The sequence below is a fragment of the Podarcis erhardii genome, assembly GCF_964252035.2.
Source record: "Podarcis erhardii genome assembly, chromosome: 5".
NCBI classification, from domain to species: Eukaryota; Metazoa; Chordata; class Lepidosauria; order Squamata; family Lacertidae; genus Podarcis; species Podarcis erhardii.
The window spans coordinates 25,103,185-25,123,435 of NC_138509.1; the positions used below are offsets into that span (position 1 = coordinate 25,103,185).

A 20,251-nucleotide genomic window follows, 5' to 3' on the forward strand; every position below is an offset into this window, starting at 1 on the left:
GGGGGTGGAGAAGCTCCTTCAGATATACTGGACTGAGGCCGTTTAGGGCTTAAAAGGTTAGCACCAACACTTTGAATTGTTCTCAGAAACGTGTTATTATTATGATTTTCAGTTGCATACATTTCAATAGTTTTACAATCATTCTAACATTTCAAAACTCCTTCCTTCCTCCTCTTTCTGCGGTTCCTTCAGTTTATTTTTTTACATTTCCTGCATATTCTAAATTAATTTATTCTTTTATTCATCTACTTTAAATATACTCTCTTATAAAACTGCAGGTTATTACAATAATCCTGCCAATATCCTTATCTGTTTACAATTTGTTTGTAAATATTCAGTAAAATATTCAGTAAACCATTTCCATTATCAGTAGCGTTTCAATAAGGCTGGTGGAATTCCTCTGAGTGATTCCTCTCTCCCTAGTGGTTTTGCTGAGCCATTACAGGCTCAAGTGTATTCTTACCTCCATGGCTGGACAAGGGGACATGGACATGCCTTGTGGGGAAAGTTGTGAGGGGCTTGGAAATGCTGCTAGGAGTGAACTGGGGTCAGGGTGCAATGTCAGGACCCCATGCAGCCCTGCAGGCCTCTTTGAAGGACATATTTGTGTGACCACTGCTAAAGAAACACTCTCCGGACCACCCTTCCCTAGCTTGGTGACCTTCAAATGTTTTGGACTGCAATGTCAATCAGCCCCAGCTAGCACAGTCAGAGATTATGGGATTTGCAGCACAGGGCATCTGGAGGGCACCAGGAAGAGGAAGAGAGGTGTAGATCTTGTGGAGTTGTAGCCACCTTGCTCCCTGGCATGCTCTGCTTCTGTGTGTAGGATTTTTTTTTTCCAGTGTGGACCTCAGTCACAGGACCTCATGCATGCAGTCTAAGGTAATACAACCCAGGCACATGTTTACAACCTTGCTGGGAATGAGGCTTCTGTCTCTTCTTTTGATGGGTTTCCTGAGCATATAGAATTTCAGAAGCAGAGAGAGTTCAAACATGGTGTGTTACTTTGATTTTAATGTCTTGTTTGATGTCTTTAAGCTTCCAGATGTTATGGGTTGTTGCTGAATCTTGTATAAGGGAAAATATTTCCCGGTGGACTTTGTCAGTTCTCTCATAGTCTGTGTTCAGCTCAGTACAGGGAGGGAGGGAGGGAAGAGGAATTCTATCCATTTTTTCCTGTTATATAAATTACTCCTTATTGACCTCATGAACAACTGCACTATGATTATAAACCAAACAGGGCAAACTGGATAGGTGAGAGTGGAGCAGAAACAATTATTTTTGCATGAAAGTTCTCGTTGGGTTTGTACTGATAATATTAATGTTCTCCCTATCTCCCACGTATGCAGATTTGCAAATCGTGACTTTAGGTCGGAAATGAAATCCCTCCTCTTGCTTTCTTGTCTTCTAGTTTTTGCAATGTGCTGCTTCTCCTGTTACTCGTTTTTGATTGTTATCTTCTGTGTGTGCATAATTTGTTAAATAACTATAATCCGCAATGAAAGCCTACATTTCCTCTCTCTTTATGTTTGTCATTGCAAATCAGCACAGGACTAAACCAGTTGTTATGCTCAGTGCAAAGCTGACCCCTACAAAACAGAAGCTGTAGGTCTGGCTCAGCAACATCTAGGTCAGGGCTTGGGGGCCTTTTTCAGACCGAAGGTCTCTTGGCCTTGCTAAATCACTATCCCCCTCACTAAATCATTGCCTTCCTGGACAAGCTTTGGGAAGGCTTTTTAGACATTATATATGGACCAGACTTGCAATTCTTTAGATTTCAACTCTTCACCCCAAATCTTAAAAAGTTAATGCAATGTTGGAGGAGCAGGACGGTGGGCTTTTGTCAGTGGGTTCACCTCTGGTGAGTTCACTTCCCAGCCTTTGATTTCAGTTCTGAATTCTCACCCTAGATATACCACTATCTTCCCCCCACTCTCTTTCCCCCCACTCCGTCTGGCCTAACATTGCAGAGTTGCTGTTAAGTATTAGTAAGCAGGTAGAAGCAAAGAGTTCTTAGCAAAAAAAAATGTGACACGAGGATTTTGATTCTGCAAACCTCTCACCTGAGCAAAAGACTGTGGTGAACAAAACTAAGAATACATAGGTTGGGCATCATCTATGGTAGGGATGGTAAAGTTGTGGACTGCATATGCTTTGAGATTCCAGCTCTCACACTCCCATCTGGCACGGCTAGTGGAGGAGGAGAGGAGGAGTTTTGGATTTGATATCCTGCTTTATCACTACCCTAAGGAGTCTCAAAGCGGCTAACAATCTCCTTTCCCTTCCTCCCCCACAACAAACACTCTGTGAGGTGAGTGAGGCTGAGAGACTTCAGAGAGTTGTGACTAGCCCAAGGTCACCCAGCAGCTGCATGTGGAGAAGCGGGGAAGTGAACCCGGTTCACCAGATTATGAGTGCACCACTCTTAACCACTATACCACGCTGGCTCTCCTAGTGCTCAAGGATGGTGGGAATTGTAGTCATACAAAATCCAGAGGATTTCATGGTCCCAGTCTCTGACCTAAGAGGATGTTGAAGTGTAGGAATGAAAAAGAATCAGAGTTGTTCTTGCTGGATCACGTCCAGCTTCCCAGTTTTGTTTACCATTTTGAAAAACCAATTAGTTAATAGTTATCCTAGAAGATGACAGCCGAATGTTCATGTTGGAATCATAAATCAGCCTGAATTCTTTCTAGGATGATGCTTTTCGCATGTAAACCACCTTGGGATTTTTCATGACAGATGACATGAATGGTAACAAATAAACAAATAAACAAAGACACGCATCACAATCAAAACACTGGGATAACAGAATCCATCATGCTGTTGTTTTATGCAAGGATCCTCAAATGCAAAATCAAAGCTGGAAAATATTTCCTTCCTTGTGCCACTAGAAACTATCAAAAGCTTGTCTGTAGCAGCAGCTAAATTATATGCAGCAAAGAATTGGAAATCTCTAGATATTCCACCAGTTGGATCCATAATGAATGAGATCTGTCAGTCAAGCAAAAATTAACTGAATAATTCCCAACATGAAAGAAACCCCCCTCAATTGTATTTTTTTAGATATATTGAGCCCACATAGAAAACAAGCTTTCTGGGAACACACTAGAATCATGCAAATGTGTGTGTATATTGTAAGGTAAGATTAGAAACAGTGAGAAGTAAACATCTTTGACAGAACCAAGTTTGTATTTTGTTTGCTGAGTTTAAGCAAGGGAGGGAGGTCATCGATCAGCATTGGCCATTCATTAGCAAAGCGAATGCAAGGAGGTGTGTACCGCTTGCCATACTGAGTCTATAAACTTTACAAAATAGTCCCTATTTCCCCAACATTGGCAGAAAATTGGTCAAATCAACCTCAAACTTGTTTGGAAGTAGCTTAGAACTCTGCAAAGTTGAAACCAACTCTGAACAACATACAAATTACTTACTAAATAACAGAGCATGCTTGTAGCATTGAAGGTTCCAGGTCATCCCAAGGGTTAATTTTTCTTTAACTAATTCAGACATCATTGATTCAGGATAACATCAGTTATCCTACATCATTTTTTTGAGTGGGGGTGGGAAGATCATAGTCGATAGCAAACTTCTATTCATACTGCATTAGAAAATTTGACACCCCCCCCCCAAATTATGTAGTGTATTTCAAGATCTGAGGGAACATTGGACTCAGCTACATTAGTCAAAAAATAACGCTTTGAATGCATTATAAACAAGCAACACCAGATGGCACCAAAGAGCAAAATTAATTTCTATGTGATTTTTACATAGTGTTTTTTTTTCGTAATAACAATTTTATTTCTGACATATTCATAGCATTCCCCCCCCCCCCGTGTGTGGATCCACCCCTTGTCAAAAATTAACAATTTTACAATCCAGATAGTTTCTCATATTTTCTGGTGGCTAAACGCTGCCCTGTTTACTTCAGCAATTTCCAAGCAATAATCATTTCACTTCAGAAGCTCGTGTCATATTCCAGTTTAAACAATATAATATAAATGATAAAAATGGCATGTGTCACATCAAGCAGAACAGGGGGTGGCTCTTGTTATAATAGGACCTGACTGAATAGGTTGGAATTTGGTAAGTAATAGCTCCTATGGATGAAATCTATTTTCCAGTGACAATGCAACGACCAGAAAACAGTATAAGAACTTCTTATACAGTATTTTTAGAGGTTCTCAAAGTGCGTTGGACTGAGAAACACTATGTTGGATGTCTTGTTCTTTTGCAAACCACCACATTTTCTTATTTTACATACAGTCAACCACTTAGGAGAATATGTGAAAAGCCTATGATTAAAACTTAGTCACTAGAGTTGTTATTTTGTTATTATCCCCAAAAGCAGTAAGTGGACTGCTGCAGCATGTCACATACTAGAAAACGGGGAAATCAATTCATTTAGTTTGTATTGTGATGCAAACCTACCTAATCTCCCCTTCCCAAGCCAATATACTTCAAAATTCAGTTGTCTCCAAATTTTGCTATGAGGTTCTCCAACCCAAAAAACATACACGTGTGTGTGTGGAAATAGGATACAAACATGCATTATACTAGGGGGAAATTGTTTGCATATGGTAAAGGTAAAGGACCCCTGGATGGTTTAGGGGTCATTCCACATCAAATCAACGCAAAAACCAAGGGTTTTACCACCAACCATCTCAGATTTTGATGAAACTTTGTGTACATCCTTCCCTTATGGTGGGAAGGCAGGAGTGGAAGACAGGAGTGCCTGGCGTGCTCTAGACCATGGGGTCTTGAAGAATCGGACATGACTAAATGGCTAAACAACAACAAGAAATCCTTGGTTCTGGCCTAAGATCCTCCCTCTATTGTGTGGGCAGGTAGTCCCTCCCCTACCTGGCCTGGTCTCCTTGGCAACGCTTCCCCCAGGCGGGATTGGACAACTGACTGAGGTAAGCGGAGACCTCCAGGTATCCCACCTGAGGGAAGGCGAAGCCAAGCCTATGCTGATGGAGCCACTCCAGATCCAGGGGCTGTGCGCGTCCACGCAAAGGGCACCCCCCATTTTATGTGGGGAGCGGTCATTATTTACAGTGTTTTCTGTCATAGCATTTTCAGTACAGTTGTTCCTCGGAAGTCGAACGAAATCTGTTCCAGAAGTCCGTTCGACTTCCAAAACGTTCAGAAACCAAGGCGTGGCTTCCGATTGGCTGCAGGAAGCTGCGTTAGATGTTCAGGTTCCTAAAAATATTCGCAAACCGGAACACTCACTTCTGGGTTTGCGTCGTTCTGGAGCCAAAACGTTCAACTCACAAGGCATTCAACTTCCGAGGTATGATTGTATTTGCATTTGCAAATATTATTTGTTGCATAGATTTGAGTGTCTTTGGCCCTAAGCAATCAAAGTTTGATCTGGCTCACTCCAGGGTTGCATCTTTCCATCCTCTTAAATTGGTTCCCGAGGCAAGGGGTTTTTTTAAGGCAAGAAACTTCCCCTACCCCAAAATGATTTTCCCATATTGATTACCTGGTGGTTTTCGTGTGTGTGGAAACACACAAAAATTCAGCTCAGCCTTAGATTAATGTAAGAACTCTGAATTCCGGCGATCTGCCTCCCCCATACTCAAGCTGATCTGTTATTTTGATCTATACAAAAGCATCATTCTTCTCTCTTTCTCTCTTGTGCTTATGAATATGTTATAAGTTGGGGCTAAATGTAATTATGTAAATGGTAGTCATTCGTTTGCTATACAGATTAATGTTCTGCCTCATCGGGATCCCAACAGGAAGAGGCAGAAGTTTGAGCTCCGCAGCTGCGCCTCTGTGTGGTGCTGCCTTTCAGCTAAAATCTAAAAAGAATGAAAGAAATTAGTCTTCTTGCTTATTGTGATGGATTCTCTACCCCTCCACACATACAGTAGGTGGTTAGCTACAGATCACATGCATTGGGAAATATTCACAAGTAATAATCAGTCTATTGTGAAAGAGTTTATTCTTCCTGAATATTATGCTTCAGCTCTAAAGTTTTTGTTTTTATTTATTTTTCTCTTGTTTGTTTTGTTTTTTTGAAAAATGATGAGTCCTTGATGACCTACTCAAAGTGTATCAGGGACCACCAATCCTTCCCAGGTCACAGTTTGGGAACCACTGTAGTTGCTGAATAAAATGTACCATAATCTATTTGTTCTTGTTGACAAATTGTGCGTTGACAGCGATAAATCTTACTAATGATATCCAATGCCCTTTTAAAATGTGGCAGATTACTGAGTAAAAAAGTAAAAAAAAATGCTGTCAGATATAACCCAAAGTATTGACCAGCAAAAAATAAAAAAGTAAAAAAAGTAAAAAAAAGTAAAAAAAAGTAAAAAAAATAGTAAAAAAAAAGTAAAGAAAAAAATAAAGAAAAAAAGGAGAGACATCACCTTGCCAACAAAGGTCCGTATAGTAAAAGCTATGGTCTTCCCAGTAGTGATGTATGGAAGTGAGAGCTGGACCATAAAGAAGGCAGATCGCCGAAGAATTGATTCTTTTGAATTATGGTGCTGGAGGAGACTCTTGAGAGTCCCATGGACTGCAAGAAGAACAAACCAATCCATTCTGAAGGAAATCAGCCCTGAGTGCTCACTGGAAGGACAGATCGTGAAGCTGAGGCTCCAATACTTTGGCCACCTCATGAGAAGAGAAGACTCCCTGGAAAAGACCCTGATGTTGGGAAAGATGGAGGGCACAAGGAGAAGGGGACGACAGAGGACAAGATGGTTGGATAGTGTCTTCGAAGCTACAAACCTGAGTCTGACCAAACTTCGGGAGGCAGTGGAAGACCGAAGTGCCTGGCGTGCTCTGGTCCATGGGGTCATGAAGAGTCGGACACGACTAAACGACTAAACAACAACAACAAGATTACTGAGTTGTTTTTGTTTTTGTTACTTTGTGGCTTTATGTTGTGAACCGCCCTGAGACCTGCGGGTATAGGGTGGTATACAAATTTAATTAATTAACAATGCACTGATGCTACCATTAATGTGCTATTAATGCAGGAAGATCTCTATTGGCACATATGTGTCTATATATCTATATCCACCCCTTTTTTCCTCTTAGCACTGCAAGATGCACTTAGGAATGAGCGGTCAACATTTATTATTATACCCTCATCTAGCAGAAGGGCCTGTTATGGACCTAATGGAATGATAAATTTGATATGAAACAATATGCTAATAATTACCTGCCCCAAGGTACATAGAGAAGCAGTTTCCTGAGTTTCACCATGACCTGTGTATGTGAGGTCATAATTTTATCTGGGGTTGTCTTCACGCATCTGGGAATTTTTTTCAAGAATCAACTACTTGCTTTTCTCTGTTGAAAGTTCCTACCCCATTTAGCTTTCTTGGGCTGGTCAATACTTTGGGTTATATCTGACAGCATCCCTTTGCTGATGGAAGGACCTTTCATCCATTGAAGGTTTCTGTCAATGGAATGGGAGGGCAGAGCTTTTGACCAGTTCCTCCTGCAGCCACACCACTACCTTCCAAAGGGTCCCACAAGTCTCTGGAACACTTTGTAGGGTATGGATAGGAGGAACTGGCCCAAAATTAGTTCCCTCTCGATTACACTAATAGAAGCCTCAGCTGGATCAAAATTCCTTTCATCATTGGAGGGACACCATTAGATACAAAATGTTTTCCTGTAGGAATAGTAAAAAATGGAAGATGCCTGAGGCCCAGGTTATGATCCAGGAGCAGCTATAGCCTCAGCTTTGCTAAAGCAAATTAGGTATAGACTCGATCCATCACCTAGAAAGGAAAACACTGAGGGAGACATGATAAAGACATATATAATGATAAAAAAATGGGTAGGGTTCACCTAACAACTCCATCAGTGGACATCCCGTGCAAGGGCTTCATTTTGCACTCTGTACTCTCCCCCTTCCTTTCCCTGTGCACCTTCTGTGCCCCCTGAAATTGGATGTTTTGGTGGGTCAGAGGTACCCCCAGAACAGCACAGGAGGGGAGGGGGGTCACTGTGACAAGTCAATATGCTTGCACAGACATTTGTAATAGTGTGGCATTGAATTCCACCCATTTTTTAAAATAAATATATCTAAACAAACAAACAAAATAATTGAAAAGGTTAAACTTAAAAAAGTGAGAACATGAAGCTTTCTTTTTCCTTTTTAGATTTTAAACACAGTAACAAGAGTGATATATTTATTAAAAGTGATTCAGCTACCTCATTGATTAATAGCAGAAAAAATAAACATGACATTTAACAAATGCCTCATAAAGAACTTCACTTAGTAAATACTTTTAATGAGTGTAATTAATTTTGCAAAAGTGAAATTTGTTTTAAAAATTTACAAGTCATTACAGAGTAAGAAATCGGCAGCAACTCATCACTCATTCACTTAGTAATTAATTGGATAGTGGAGAGAGACAAGTGTTTTACATGCAACAGGTACAGAAAAGTCTCATTTCACTCCCCACTCTAAAATAACATTTCATGAAATCCCTGCAACTGTGCCCTGCATTGCAGAAGTGGTATGGAAGTACCTTTAAATCTACACATACCTCTTCCAAGAGGACATTTGCCTAGAGAAAGATGGCAGGAATACATTAGTAGTGTAATGAATATTTGAGACGGCTGCTCTCATGGAGCACCCTACTGGGTCAATTCAGCTGTCAGTATCATGTAGACTAAAAAAATGATGCTGTCATATGAGACAGGAGAGCCAATGAGAAATGGATCCAGCTATTGAAGCATACTGGCTTGCATATAGCATTTGTACTTAGGTGTAAAAGAGAGGACAAGGTGGAAATAATGTGCCCAATCCAGTAATCACAACTTTTCTCAAGAGCTCTCCTGAAAATCATTTCATTGGCACGCAACAGGGTCAGAATCTGTTGCAGCAGGGATGAGCAGCCTGTGACATTGGTGGCACAGAGATGAGCAGGAGCTCTGAGATGCCCAGACGGGCGCAAGGATATAAACTTGGTCTGGTTCTGCCTGGCCTCTACCTTGTTTTATTGCTGTCCATTGCTCAAAAGAGGCAAAACCGCACTAAAGTACAGTGGTACCTCTGGTCATGAACATAATTCATTCCAGAGGTCTGTTCTTAACCTGAAGCCGTTCTTAACCTGAGGTACCACTTTAGCTAATGGGGCCTCCCACTGCCATTGTGCCACCAGCGTGCGATTTCTGTTCTCACCCTGAGGTAAAGTTCTTAACCAGAGGTACTACTTCCGGGTTAGTGGAGTCTGTAACCCAAAGTGTTTGTAACCCAAGGTGTTTGTAAAACCACTGTACTATGTACTACATACTACAATCTGCACAGGCTGGCACTGACTCATAACTTGAACTTGACAGGACACACAAAACAGCTTGGAATTCTTCATGTACAGAGGCTGCACACCTACCTCTTCATACCAGTTGCAATCTGAAGGCAGAAAGAAAGAGCTGGACACCATGTGTAGGTTGAACTATGGGCCACTTAATATAAACAAACCACCTACAGGGGGAAAACTATTAGTGGGGTAACTAACTATGACACATCAGGCAAAATGGTGAAAAGGCCATACTTTGACCATTTGTCTATGTGGCACTTTTTCATGTGTCAACAGCAGAAATGTGTTGAAGCTAATTCTCCCCTCACAGACCCTCCAAGTGTCCCTATTTACAGTCCTGAATTTACAGAAGCCATCCCAGTTTCTAATTTGATCCTGAAATGTCCTACTTTTCCTTAGGACATCCCTATTTTTATCAGAGAAATGTTGGAGGGTATGGAGTTATGCAATCCCCAAGACAAAGAGATAAGTAACTATATAACCTTTATAAGACATCTAAAGGCAGCCCTGTACATGTTTTTGTTGTTGTTGTTGCTATTATTGACACCCCTATTTTCACTGGAGAAATGTTGGGCAGGCCCCTTCTTTACTAAGTTGATCTTGCCCAGCCTACAGTTGTGGCAAAATACTGCCCAAAAGTAAATGAGTAAGCAATATTTTATTGAGTGAAAGGCAAACAACTGTAGCAGCAATGACCAGAAGCCAATGAATGTTGGAAGGAAAAATTCATTTCCGGCCTTGTCAACCAGTGACCTAAATAGCTCTAACCCAAAGGTGGGTGGGAAACTCACAGGACCCCAAACTTTGTGGGCGAGGCCTTTTAAAGACCTTGACCACTCCTTCCCCTTGTGAGATCCCACAGAATGATCCCATCCCAAGAGGTTTCACAAGAACCCAATAAGGAGGAGAAACTCTGTCTCCTTCACTGCTATCTGGGCAACATACTATCGGATGAAGTTAGCCTGTGTTCAGTTGCACCTGTAACAAGGCTTCTTGCACAGCTAAAAATGTTTGCAAAAAGGACTCTGTGACTAGTTTTTCCTCAGCTTTATGTGCAGTAAAATATTTCAGAGGTGGCCCTAGTCCAAAGTTAATATCCCCGGCTCTCTCATTTCCCTCCCCCACCCCTCACTCTCACACAGACAATAAATGTCTTCTGATTGTGTAAAACCTCAGGCAATACGAATTATAGAACACGAGGCCAGGCTTCAGCCCATGACATGTAAAGCCTGCCTGAATGACAGGCCAACATTCTTCACATTCTGCTGCCAACCAATATACTGAGGCTATGATCTGTACAGCAGTGCTACCTATTGCTCCTTTTTGTCCTTGGCTGTTCCACAAAGAGCACCGATTTATTTCAATCAAGAGCTCGTTTGGACCTAGCAAAACCCACAACCTATTGTTTAAAAAGTCCAGATTTAGCAGTTGGTACATGGGCAGAGCTGCCAGTTGTATCCGAGTGCAGCTGATAGCTACTGGCTTAAATATCACATTTGGCATCCAAGGACTCAGGATTAGAAGACAAATGGCTGAACAGAGAGCTGGGAAGAAGTGGAGTGGGGGGAGCTCATTGGATACAGAAACAATTAGGCCTAAAGGGTGGGAAAATGACTGATGCAATCTAGGAATGGAAGGGTGCATTTTAGGTAATTTAGAAATAACGATTGATTTGCATCCACAAAGATCTACTGTTACGTTCTCTTCATAATTATTATAATAATTGCAAATTGCAAATTTTCTTTTGAACTAGTTGGATTCGTACCACCACACACTTGTCATAGTTATATAGGCAGCCATATAGGCAAGGAAGAACTCTCTGGAAAAATGCCTGAAAGCTAGCATTTGATTTAAAATGCTCATGAACATTTGAAAATATACAAATGATGTTGGTTAACAGAGGAGCAAACAGCCCTGCACTAGTTCTCTGTTCTCTGCCAGTGCCAGATTTATGTATAGGCTAAGTAAGCTGAAGCCTAGGGCCTCTAAATTTAGGGGGGCTCACCAGCCCGCCTGCTCCCCAGCAGGCAACCTCCCCTCTCCCCAAATTGCAAACCCAAGACTTCATGCGAGGGCAGGACAACTTGGGTCTCTAAATTTAGGGGGCCTCGCCAGCATGCCCGCTCCCCAGTGCCGGAGCCTCCCCTCTCCCCAAATTGCAAACCCAAGACTTCATGCAAGGGCTCTGGTGTAAAGCCTGGTGCACCAGAAGCCCAGAATAGCAGCAAATAAAATTGACTCATATGTCAGCGACTGATAAGACTTGTCAACCAGTTCTTCCAAAGTCTTCCTAAATTTTAAAGCTGCAAAATACAGGCCAAAAGAGAACAGGTCTGGAAAGAGTGAGCCACACAATGGGCACCACCAGTGAAAAGGCCCTGCTCTGTGTAGCTCCTGCCCTGTTATTTGATAGGATGCCCACTTGGCCTCCTTCTTGACATCTAATGCTCTCTATTGGAGTCTCCATGTCCAGTACAAAGACCATAAGAAGGGAGAGCAGGGACCTTGAAGTTCCTAACAGCTGTTAATCAAACAAGCACACAGGTCACCTTTGTCACAGTCAGGATGCCTATGTTTTGGCCAGGCCTGCACCCAATCTTGTTTTTGTACAATCTTGTTTGTTCTCAGTGACCAAAATAATATTATCAACATATACAAGCAGAAAAGTTCTTTTCCTTCATTTGCAAGGAATTGTACAAAACAAAGAGGCACTAATAAAGAAAAGTTCCAGGGTGGCAACAGAAAGCAAACTAAAAATGCTTTTGCAGTTCATCAAAACTATCCAGCAATCTCAAGTTATAGGAAAACTGGTGCTATTACCAGTAATCCTTCTAGCTGGTTAATTGGTTTGGCAACTTCCATGCACATGATGTGTGATACTAATTATTTCCCCCAAGAGTTAAATTATAACTAATCAGAGGCAGCTACAATTGCAAAATGGCAACAAAATATCTGTGAAAGGAAGAGGAGCAGGTTTGCTCAAGTGTGTTGCAGGTAGAAATACTGTTTGTAATGAAGTGAGAGCAGTAGTTTACTTGCTCAAATGAACAATGAAAGATCTGAGAATTTAAATTCTAGATTAAAATTGAGTGCCTGGTATCTGGTGGGCAATCTCATACTTTTCTTTCCACACTGTGGCTGCCGACCAAATCACCTGTCAGGAGAGTTATGAGATTCCGGTGAGGGCCAGATGCCTTGTCAATCCCAGCAGGTATATAAGAGGACGACTGCCCTGGCCAGGCCTCTAGCATTAGCATATAAACACTTGCATACAGTCTCTCTCCAAGTCTTTTCAGCACCTACATTTTAACCTGAAGTTCTTTAGCCTCTCTGAATTGCTATTCTGTGCCCCTAAACTCACAATGCCTTGGACACTAAGATCTAGCTTTGAGGGACTTCTGGCGGTTCCCTCACTGCGAGAAGTGAGATTACAGGGAACCAGGCAGGGGGGCTTCTCGGTAGAAGGAGGAACATCTTCCCATCGGATGTCAAGGAGATAAGTGACTATACAACCTTTAGAAGAAGGCAGCCCTGTATGGGGAAGTTTCTAATGTTTGATGTTTTATTATGTTTGTGTATATGCTGGAAGCCACACAGAGTGGCTGGGACATTCCAGTCACATGGGCAGGGTACTACCTTTACTACTACTAATACCGCCCTTGGATCTCTCGAGGAAGGGCGGTATACAAATTTAATAAATTAATAACAATAAAATAAATAAATTCTGTGTCTCCTCTATTTAAATTTTCATCAATTTTATCATATTTCTTCCCTCTGAAAGCTGATGTGTCATGTGCATGTGAGAGGAATGCACCAAAATAGGGAATAAACAGTTGAAGAGACTCTCACATTGACTTAGCTCCGACTTCCAATTTAGCCCACAAGATGCTTCCAGTATCAGCTAGCATGTAGCTTCCATGGTGCTTTAAAGACAACCCTGGACCCTCCTGGAGGAAGAAGAAAACTGATACAAGAAGCTCCCGCTGCTAACTCTTTAAACATAGTTTCTTCTTCTGGCTTTTAAAACAGTAAAATAAAGAGATAAGACCAGAAGCCCCTTATTTATTTATTTAGCAGGTTTTACAGCTATAGATAAATAGAAGCCTGTGGAGAGGGAAAAAAAGCATCTTGCTAACAAAATTTGTCCATGGCGAAGCAACTAAATTTTCATTTTATCTGTCTGACTATTGATAAATATTCATAGGTCTATTAACTCAATCCCTGTGAGTTTGGGAATATCTGACTCCTCATAATTCAAGGTTCTTATCTCCTCTTCACCCCCCACATCATGAATCTATCCCTAATCAAAGCTCTGGCTTTCCCAAACACTATCACTTAGAAAACATCATTACAACCCTGATACATGCTGATAGATGCTTCCTTGCAGCTTGCCAGTGGGCTTTCTTCCCTGCTTTCGTGATACACTATTGAGAAGGATTGCTCACCTAATCTTTATAAAGCTCTGTGCCTCTATTTGAAGTTTCCATGCTCTCTTCCCTTGCATTAGAGTTCAGTTTATGCAAAGTTATAATATGAGCTTGTTGCAAATATTTTAATGTTGCATCAACAAAAATAATGTAGTAGTAGCAGCAACTGTGCTCTCGGAAATCAAGTTATTCCAGAAGGAAGAACTGGGGTCTTTGGCCTTGGTTCCAGGAGTATCCCAGGAGACTAAATGTTCCAGCTTCTGTCACTCCTCAGGAAGGGAGAATAAATGGAGAGAAATTATGATATCTGAAAACGCTAGCTGTTTCTTTGGTTTCTCTATGTTTTCACTAGTATTTTCAGGCCTTTACTTATAGTCTCTATGATATAACATGCTATAAAAGTGGGGGAAGGGGGCTCTCAGAATTATTTGTTTCTACTGATGTGGTTGTTCTGGTAGTGTTTCAAAGAGCAGATTCGTCTAGATAGGACCAAAATGTGGCAACTTCCAAGATGAGCACAATGCCCTGAGCTTGGCAACACTGGATTGGGAAGGAACTAAAATTCAAAGTCAGGTTATTACTGTCCCTGCCCTCTCACCAGCAGGGCCTGTGGATGTGATACAAGAAAAAGGTGTGTCCTTCCTGAACATTTTTTGCCCATGTTTCCAAAATAATTAGGGAAAACTTTTAGACCAAGCATGTCCAACACATTGATTGCGATCAACTTGGGGAATGTTGACTGATTTTCATCGATTGCAGGCAGAGAAAGAAAAGACTGAGGTGGAGGGAGAGAGTGAGGATACCGTGGGGGGGGGAGCAGGGAAGGAGAATCACGGAGCAAGGAATGAAGCAACTCGGAAGGGAAAGAGTTAACACCCACACCCACATACCCACACAGAAGCTAGCTCCTCAGATCTGTGCAAACTAATATAAAAATATACTTTGACTTTTCTCACTTGTTTAGTTACTTGTCCATCTAGTAACTATTTTCATCTGTCGCAATGATATCCAAAATAACTACTGTATCTGCGAAATAAAGATTTATTTATTTATTTAATAAAGTTAAATGACGTCAGAGGGTGGTAGATCACTGCAAAGTTTTGATAATTGTTGCTGGATCACAGCCAACTTGAGGTTGGACTTGCCTACTTTAGGCCAATAATTGCTTTAGGCCAATAATTGACACAAGCTGATGCAATGCTGACTATATTAGCATTTACTGCTATGATTCATTATTTACAATTGTTTCTTTGACGCTCCTCCAAGGAACTCAGGATGCCACACATGGCTATGCCTTGGTTATTCTCACAAGAACCCTCTCAGGTAAGCCAAGTTGAAAGATAGTGACTGGTCCAAGCTTAGTGGGTTCTACGGCTGAGTGAAAATGTGAACTCTGGTTCCCTTGATCCCAATCTATCACTCTGGCCACCTCACCCCACTGGCTCTTAATGTCCATAAGTTTTATCTAAGTGTGATGTAGCAAATGAAATTTCTTCTGATCAGGGCTGGGTAACTTTGGACCTGTCGCGATCTCACACCCAAACCTCCCTCGCTGGTTGTTGAAGGTTAAAATAGGACAGTCTTATTTACATCACCCTGAATTTCTTGGAGGAAGGGTGACATACTAATGAACTTAACACTAACTTTGTCATTTAACATTGTGCATTATAACCGTGGTGCTTTATTTTTAATGTGAGTTAATTGGATTCTGTTAGTTTACTCTAAGCCACCTGGAGTTTATATAAAACACTGGGGACACAACTTTATTTTCCAGAAGAATAAATAAAATAAACAAAGGCACAATAGGAATGCTTCTTGAGCAAGCCTCTTGCTGCAGAACAGATAAATATGATATCTTCGTCATATACAAAGAATCCTTAATAGGGAATCTTTAGGGTTCAATTAGTCTCCTTGCCTAGGCATGTGTGTTATTAGAAACTAGGCTGCTAAAACCTTACAGAAAAGCAGTTCAAAAGAACAAAAAAACAAGTCAGACTTTCTTGTGTTAAAGCCCTAGGATAGTTTGAAGGAGAGAGATTCATTAGGGGAAGCTTTGTCTCTAAGTTCTCCAAAGTCATCTTCATTTCTGTTGCTTTTCCAGCTGCTGTCTGCCAGCTGGCATCAGGGAGTCTTCTAAAGGATTCATTCTCCAAGTCATTCCCCCAAATTCCGTGTGATGTTCTTAAGGAAAGGTTATCACAAGTCTGAGGAATTAAAGCACTTCACAAGGCATTATTGCCAGCCATGCAGAGCAGCAGTGAGTGGTGTGTGTGTGTGTGTTCTCTCTTTCACTGAATCCATCTAACTTGCAAAAAGCATTGAAAAGCAGGGGGAGGTTTTAAGGCTGAGTTCAGCTGGAGCTGGGCCAGGAATGCAATTTCATATGCCGTATCCTGCTCACCAAAGGCATCCCCTGTAACATTTATCCAGTGAAGATACGGATGTCCTGTTCTTCTTCTTCTTCTTCTTCTTCTTCTTCTTCTTCTTCTTCTTCTTCTTCTTCAACAACAATAACAACAACAACAGTTTTATTTTTTATACCCCGCCCATCTGATTGGGTTGCACCAGTCACTCTGGGTGGCTTCCAACATATATAAAAACACAATAAAACATTAAATATTAAAAAGCTTGCCCATGCAGGGCTGCCTCCATATGTATTCTAAACGTTGAATACTATATTGGCCTGAATATAACCATTACCTTCCCCCATCCCCAAATTCTGTCCGTGAAAAGTTAGAGTGGGGCTTAAATTCGCAACCTTACAAATATTGGCTTTTACGATATCTCTGCTGAAACAGACATATGGTAAAACGGAATGGGTGTGAGTGCCTGCGGAATTTTAAGGGAGTGGCTTTTATTCAGGTATTGTCCCCCCCCCCCCCCCGGATTTTAAAGGTGCGCCTTATATTCAGGGCAATATGGTAGTTACTTATCTCCTTGGCTCAGGGATCATATTAAGCCTATGGTATAGGAGCATCCACATCCTGGGGAAAGGCTTGCTGTTTCTTCAAGGGATTCTTCTTGTTCACATCCAATCTTCCAATCCAGATAGAGATGAATCAATATTTTTAAAAGCTCCCATTTAACCATATCCTGAGCAGGAATGTTTTGACTCACATATTTATCACAGAGGCCCATGATCCACTTAGCTACTGCTTTCTGCAAACTTGCCACAAACACAATGAGCTATATTTAAGACACTTATTCATAATACACCAGCATAGTTGTCTAGGGGCTGGACCCTGCTTGTTTCCAAAAGCAAACAAGTCTGGTTTGCATTGTGCCTTAGGGGCTTGCAGCGCTTGCATGTCTGTCCTTACTTTTGCTCCTTCTCTTTCTCTCTCTTTCCTTTTCATAAGTGTGGTTCCTTACCAGTCAAGCATATCCTTCTACAGCCTTCTTTGCAGGTGATGCAAAATCATTTTGTGCTGTACAAGTGTTTTACATCAGACTACTCTCTGGGTTAGCTGGATTTCCATTAGCCCCGTTCTCCTGAGAGTGGAGCACGGCCTCTCCGTCACAGTTACAACTGAATCATGCGTGAAAGCCCAGGCTCACTTAAGCTTGGAGAACTCTGGCGTCCACCCACCCAGAGAATTCAAGTGCTGTTGGAGGTAGCAAAGGCTGGCCTCAGATACATCAACGCCCCTAGGAAGCATGCGAAAAGCAATGAAGGAGGGTGTGGGTGTGGCATACATACATGTTCGTAAGTTGGTTACAGGAACCTCAAGTAATGCCATGTGCATGCATGTGTCAATGGCTCCAGTGCTAGGGGCGTAGCTAGCTGCTCCAGCACTCGGCGTGGCAGGAGCGGGGCGAGCCGCAACGATCCGTACAAGGGGGTGCCACACAGGGGCGCTGTGTTGATCCAGCCAGGGTTTTGGTGCAGCAAGCTGCCTACAGAGTCCGCCTGGCGGACACAAGCCCCACGCTGCCATTTCAGGCAGCGTGAGGCCCTGAGCCACTGTGTCACTCCCAGGAGAGACACGTGGCTCAGGCGCTGCAGGTCAGGCCCTGCGGTAAGTGCTGTTAGAATTCCTGCTCTATGATTGCAGTCATGGGATCTTTGTCTTTCACATGATGGTGTATGTTTTGATTTCACAGAGTGGGATGTGATGGAAACAGGATGTTTGTGTTACTGTGTTCTGTGAAGTAGGACTATTGTCCTTTGTTCTTTTTCTCTTTGCTGTCTGATGCTAGAGAGAGAGGGAGCCATGTTGCAGTGCTCTCTGTGTGTGTGTTTATATGTAAATAAAGTAGATTAGCCAAAATGCTGAGTTGCTGAGGTCTGTTACACAACTGTGCAAACTCTGTATCCCTAAGTGTGCTGGTGTCGGTTGGCATTGGTAGCTGTGATGTTTGGGCAGAAAAAAAGCTTTTGAAGCTCCAGGAGGGAGCTTGACCAGGAGGGAGAGAACATGTCAGTCTGGCATGTGTCTCTGCCAGGGTCCTACTCAAGTGTAGGCTCAACTCCTGACAAGTGCCGCCCTCTGCGGTGTGCCATTTTGTCACCCCCTCAGGGGTGACACCCGGGGCAGACTGCACCCCCTTCCTATGCCCCTGTCCTTTGCTTAAACAGGAGATCTGATAGTCTGGGCTTGGTTCACAATAGGAATTGGCCCAGCATGAAATATTCCAATGCATTACAAATTTCATGCAATTTGCCTTAAAGTTCCACTACAGCACAGAGTGCAAAAAATGATTCCGCACATGCCCAGTATGTGTCTTTAATTAAATCCATTTTCATCTCACTCTTGGACGCTAACCATAGCTCACTCTGATCTAAGCAAACAGCCAGGGAAGCTGATTATGCCAAACTCTTGTCTGCATTTGCCACCATTTTGTGACAGGCTCTGCCCCTGCACCAACATTTTGTTACTGGTGGACCTCAGCGATTTTCAGCCATCTCAAACGAACCTGGGATATTAGAAATTTAGAGAACCCCTGCTTTAGAGTATGCAACAGAGGGACTCTTCTTGAAGTGCTTATACGTATTACATTGAGATGAGAATCGCAAAAGACTAATGCTCTAAGTTTCTGTTTTGTTGCTTGGTGTTCCCCAGATCTGCTCCCCTGAATTCAGCCACTCTTGAAACACAGGTTCCTACTTTGAGTCACAATTATTATAGGGACCATAGCAGCTGGGTGTATAGTGCTGAGGATTCTGAATTGTGTGCGTGCAGTGAATTTCAACGGTTCCGAAGGACAGTGTGCTTTCATAAACTTTGTGAAATATCATTTTAGAGAGGTGCAGGTATATAACAGTTAAACATGCAAGAAGTGGCACAAAATAGATAGTCACAGCAGGAGGGTAGAGATTATTTGAAAATGTTGTAGTCCTCTTTGCTTTCATTTGCATTGCTTACCATAAGTGGGGAGGGGGATTATTGTTATTTTATTATTATTAAAGGGCATTTTATAAGCAGAAAGAGATGTGTGGCCTTGGAAGTTGGTGGGTCTTATCAGATTAAAAGATCAAGGGATAATGGTTTTGCAGGAATTATTAGAGCTCTGCTTTGCTTCCAACACATTGGTGGTTGGCTTATAGCCCTAATCAATGATATTTTGCAAGCATTATATTTTAAACTGAGCAAAGACTGAAGGGCTAACCATTGTGGCTCTGCCCATTGGTTCATTTCCAAAAATGTTGAGGCACATTCAAGGGCCCCCTGGACCACTAATTGCCTATACCTAGGTCTCAAAAGGTGTCTCCATTGATGTATTGTGGGCTTTGTATGGTCCATTGGATGTGGCCTGGCTATCTCTTCATAGCTCTTTTTGCACCTCAGTTGACAAATCACTGGAAGTGGAAAGTTAATGACTACTGTTCCCATCAGCAGGTCAAACCAGTAGTGGCACTAGCCATAGGTGGCCCTACCATTGGGCAAGGTTTGGTGCCTGCCTCATGTCAGAGATGCTGAAGGACAAGGAGTGGTGGCAAGGTATTGGAGTTGTGCTGGCACCCTCTGTCTACCCAGCAGCCCATTAGCTAATGTGCTGCATTCAGGTATAGTGAAGGCATCCACTGTTGAAGCAGGATTAAACTGCCAGTAGTGGGGGTGCCATCTTGCCCTTTGCCTCAGGCAGCAAATTGCCTTGGGCCGGCCCTATTCTCCTGGGGAACAATTCTCCTGAGGCTTAGTCTTGATCTGAGGGCATTGCATAATCCTAGAGCCGCAATAAAGACCTAGAAGAGAGACTGTGCAGGTGAACTGCAGATGAGTGATTACTTCGCCCTGACTTATGTGTGTTATTTCTTCAGCCTGTGTACAAATAGGCACAGCTGGGGAAGATGGCTGAAAAAATAATTGTACACTATTGCAAATAATAACCAGATGTTGCCTCTGATCTACTTCAGCTTTCTATGAGTAAATAAATTAATATCTGTGCTGTCTAATAAAATATGGACAAGAAGAAATGAGAATTGAGTTCATTGAAGGCACTGCGTTAAAAAATTAATTAGGGCTGTGCAGGTTGTAAATCACAGATCATTCTGCAGTGCTTTGCATGAAAAGG

At 42.1% G+C, this 20,251-nt stretch overlaps 1 protein-coding gene across 3 annotated transcripts in view; it reads left to right on the plus strand.

Annotated features, from left to right (window-relative positions):
- Positions 1–20,251, plus strand: part of LOC309341605 (uncharacterized protein) — a 117,287-nt gene that overhangs the window by 7,354 nt on the left and 89,682 nt on the right. The window lies entirely within an intron of this gene.